The sequence below is a fragment of the Tachyglossus aculeatus genome, chromosome 7 (assembly GCF_015852505.1).
Source record: "Tachyglossus aculeatus isolate mTacAcu1 chromosome 7, mTacAcu1.pri, whole genome shotgun sequence".
Taxonomy (NCBI): domain Eukaryota; kingdom Metazoa; phylum Chordata; class Mammalia; order Monotremata; family Tachyglossidae; genus Tachyglossus; species Tachyglossus aculeatus.
The window spans coordinates 13797061-13801963 of NC_052072.1; positions in this window are offsets into that span (position 1 = coordinate 13797061).

Here is a 4903-nt window from a genome sequence, read left to right on the forward strand (position 1 = left end):
AATGGGGATGGAGACTGTGAGTCCCATATGGGACAGGGACTGTGTCCAACCTGATTTGCTTGAATTCCCCCCAAGCGCTTAGTACAGTGCCTAATCAATCAATCAATCAATCAATTGTATTTATTGAGTGCTTACTGTGTGGAGAGCACTGTACTAAGCGATTGGGAAGTACAAGATGGCAACATATAGAGACAGTCCCTACCCAACAGTGGGCTCACAGTCTAACACACAGTAAGCACTTAACGATTACCACAATTATTATTATTATTATTACTGTGTGCAGAGTACTGTACTAAACACTTGGAAGGATACAATACAATAAACAGACACATTCCCTATCATTCATTCATTCATTCAATCGTATTTATTTAGCGCTTACTGTATGCAGAGCATTCCCTATCCATAACAAGCTTACAGTCTGGCAGGGGTGGGAGGGGGGTGGCGACAGAGACATCAATATAAATAAATGTTACAGATTCCTCCAACCCCTCAGATATAGTCCACGTGTCCCTTTCACTAGACCACACTGCTTCTCAGAAAGCTCTGCTGCCACTCATTAGACCCTTGGCATCCAGGTGAGAGAATAAAGTTGGCCTCTGCCCTCATGGAGCCTTCAGCCTAATGGAGGAAACAAGACAGACACACTGCTGATCTCCAGGGCTCCTAGACACTCACACTTGGGATGGTGTCAGACCTGAGTCAGAGTGGGACGCGTGAGTCACAGGTGGTGTTGAAGGATAGATGAGTGCTGGGCTAATCAGGGAAGGAGTCCTGTCGGTTGAGGGTTTGGGTTGCCATGAAAAGGAAAGAGGAAGTGGGTCCAACGTGGGCCTGGGAATCAGAAGGTCATGGGCTCTAATCCCGGCTCCGCCACTTCATTCATTCAATCGTATTTATTGAGCTCTTACTGTGTGCAGACAACTGTACTATCATCATCAATCGTATTTATTGAGCGCTTACTATGTGCAGAGCACTGTACTATGTGCTTGGGAAGTTCAAGTTGGCAACATATAGAGACGGTCCCTACCCAACAACGGGCTCACAGTCTAGAAGGGGGAGGCAGACAACAAAACAAAAGATGTGGACGGGTGTCAAGTCATCAGAATAAATAGAAATAAAGCTAGATGCACATCATTAACAAAATAAATAGAATAGTAAATATGTACAAGTAAAATCAATAGAGTAATAAATCTATACAAACATATATACAGGTGCTGGGGGGAGGGGAAGGAGGTAGGGTTGGGGGGATGGGGAGGAAGAGAGGAAAATGGGGGCTCAGTATGGGAAGACCTCCTGGAGGAGGTGAGCCATTTGTCTGCTGTGTGACCTTGGGCAAATCACTTCACTTCTCTGGGCCTCAGTCACCGCATCTGTAAAACAGGGATTAAGACTGTGAGCCCCACGTGGGACAACCTGACTACCTTGTATCACCACCACCCTCAGTGCTTAGAACAGTGCTTGGCTCATAGTAATAGCTTAACGAATACCATAATTGTTGTTATTTTTATTATAATAATAATGATGGCATTTATGAAGCACTTACTATGTGCAAAGCACTGTTCTAAGCGCTGGAGAGGTTACAAGGTTATCAGGTTGTCCCACGGGGGGGCCTCACAGTCTTTATCACCATTTGACAGATGGGGGAACTGAGGCCCAGAGAAGTGAAGTGACTTGCCCAAAGTCATACAGCTGGCAATTGGCGGAGCAGGAATTTGAACCCATGACCTCTGACTCCAAAGCCCGTGCTCTTTCCCCTGAGCCATGCTGTTTCTGTTGTCCTGGGCATAAAGGGTCACCTTGGGCAAAGGCTTAGAGTAGGAGAGGGAGAGTTGGCGGGGCATGAAGAGGGGGGAAGGGAGACTTCATGGGAAGAAATGAAAGCTGGTGGGGCTTAGAGGGCCACAGGTGGGAGATGGAGGTGGGAGGGGGCAGGGATAGGGTGGTCCTCGGTGGAGGGCAGAGGGTGGGAGTAGCGGATGGCAGGCCAGAGGAGAAGCAGCATGGCAAAGTGGGTAGAGCACAGGCCCAGGAAGCAGAAGGGCAAGGGTTCTAATCCTGACTCTGCCATTTGTCTGCTATGTGAACTTGGGCAGATCACTTCATTTCTCTGGACCTCAGTTACCTCATCTGTAAAATGGGGATAGAGAATGTGAAACCCATATGGGACAAGGACTTTGCCCAACCTGATTTGCTTGTAATAATAATAATAATGATGGCATTTATTAAGTGCTTACTATGTGCAAAGCACAGTTATAAGCACTGGGGAGGTTACAAGGTGATCAGGTTGTCCCACGGGGGGCTCACAGTCTTAATCCCCATTTGACAGATGAGGTCACTGAGGCACAGAGAAGTGAAGTGACTTGCCCAAAGTCACACAGCTGACAATTGGCGGAGCCAGGATTTGAACCCTGACCTCTGACTCCAAAGCCTGTGCTCTTTCCCCTGAGCCATGCTGCTTCCCCACCCCAGCACTTAGTACAGTGCTTGGCACATAGTAAGCGCTTAACAAATACTATTATTATTATCATTATTATTACTAATAATAACCCTACTTGTTTGTATCCACCCCAGCACGTTGTACAGTGCCTGGCACATAGTAATCAATTAACAAATACAACAATTCTTATTATTTTAGAAGCAGCATGGCTTAGTAGATAGAGCATGGGCCTGGGTGCCAGAAGGTCATGGGTTCATTCATTCATTCAATCGTATTGACTGAGCATTTACTGTGTGCAGAGCACTGTACTAAGCTCTGGGTTCTAATCCCAGCTCTGCCACATGTCTGCTGTGTGACCTTGGACACGTCACTTTACTTCCTCTGAGCCTCAGTTACCTCATCTGTAAAGTTGGGATCAAGCGTGTGAGCCCTGTGTGGGACACGGACCGTGTCCAACTTAACTTGAATCTACCCCAGTGTTTAGAACAGTGTTTGGCACATAGTAAGTGCCTAACAAGTACCATAATTATTATTATTAATTATTAGGCGGTAGGTAGCCCGTGGTTGGTGGAGGGTGGGGATGAGGTGTAGGGGATTGAGGGCAGGGGGTAGGAGGTGGTTGGTTGGTGGAGGGCTGGCGCTGAGGAGTTGGGGTGGGGGGCTTGTGGAGGATCCTGAATGCCATCTTCAGAATTCTGCGTTTGACCCTGAGTCCCTTACTCTTTGGCATCTGACCTTTAGCCCCAAAACTTCTCAAGGGCAAGGATTTTGACTTTTCTCTCTCCAGTCTGTCAGTTCCCCAACTACTTACCCATCCCCGCTGACTGTGTATGTACCTGGCTTCCCTGGCATGTGTTTGTGAGCCTGTCCTTCCTGCTGCATGTGTGTGCTTTCATCCGCCCCACCATGTGCATGTGTGCTTCCACTCTCCCCTCATGTGTGTTTCCACTCTCCCCTCATGTGTGTGTAGTCCCATTCTCCCACCATGTGGGTATCAGCCTCCTCTCCAATCTCCCATCCTCCTGTCTCTCCCCACTTCAATCCATACTTCACACTGCTGCCCGGATCATCTTTGTGCAGAAATGCTCTGGGCATGTTACTCCCCTCCTCAAAAATCTCCAGTGGCTACCAATCAATCTGCGCATCAGGCAGAAACTCCTCACCCTGGGCTTCAAGGCTGTCCACCACCTCGCCCCCTCCTACCTCACCTCCCTTCCCTCCTTCTCCAGCCCAGCCCGCACCCTCCGCTCCTCTGCCGCTAATCTCCTCACCTTGCCTCGTTCTCGCCTGTCCCGCCATCGACCCCCGGCCCACGTCATCCCTCTGGCCTGGAATGCCCTCCCCCAGCACATCTGCCAAGCTAGCTCTCTTCCTCCCTTCGAAGCCCTACTGAGAGCTCACCTCCTCCAGGAGGCCTTCCCAGACTGAGCCCCCTCCTTCCTTTCCCCCTCTTCCCCCTCCCCATCCCCCCCACCTCCTTCCCCTCCCCACAGCACCTGTGTATGTGTATATATGTTTGTACGTATTTATTACTCTATTTATTTTATTTGTACATATTTATTTTATTTTGTTAATATGTTTTGTTTTGTTGTCTGTCTCCCCGTTCTAGACTGTGAGCCCGCTGTTGGGTAGGGACCGTCTCTATATGGTGCCAACTTGTACTTCCCAAGCGCTTAGTACAGTGCTCTGCACACAGTAAGTGTTCAATAAATAAGATTGAATGAATGAATAATAATAATAATGACATTTAGTATGCTTACTATGTGAAAAGCACTGTTCTAAGCGCTGGGGAGGTTACAAGGTAATCAGGTTGTCCCCCGGGGGGCTCACAGTCTTCATCCCCATTTTACAGATGAGGTAACCGAGGCCCAGAGAAGTGAAGTGGCTTGCCCAAAGTCACACAGCTGACAATTGGCAGAGCCAGGATTTAAACCCATGACCTCTGACTCCAAAACCGGGGCTCTTTCCATTGAGTCACAGTATGCTCCCATCCTCCCTCCCTCCCTTTATATTAATGTCTGTCTCCCTTTCTAGAATGTAAGCTCATTGTGGGCAGGGAATGTGTCTGTTTATTGTTCTGTTGTACTCTCCCAAGCTCTTAGTACAGTGCTCTGCACACAGTAAGTGCTCACTAAATACAACTGACTGACTGATGGCGCCTGTCCTCCCTGTATGTGTGTACGCTCCCACCCTACCGACTTTACGTTTGTTTGCTTCTGTCCTCCTCCTTCCCCCAGCCTAGAGCCCAGCCCAGTGCTGTGCTCAGTGGACTGTAGACTGTGCTCAGTCCACACCACTGGCCACTGGGCTGTGGAGCAGGGAAGACACAGAAGGGAGGAACAGCAGAGGCCGTGGAGAGGAAGAGGGCCCCTGCAGCAGGGAGAGGCTGGTGGAAGCTATTCCCCGCAGAAATGTGCACACCAAGGCCAACGGCCACCCCACTTTCAAATTTCTTTTTATGACCGA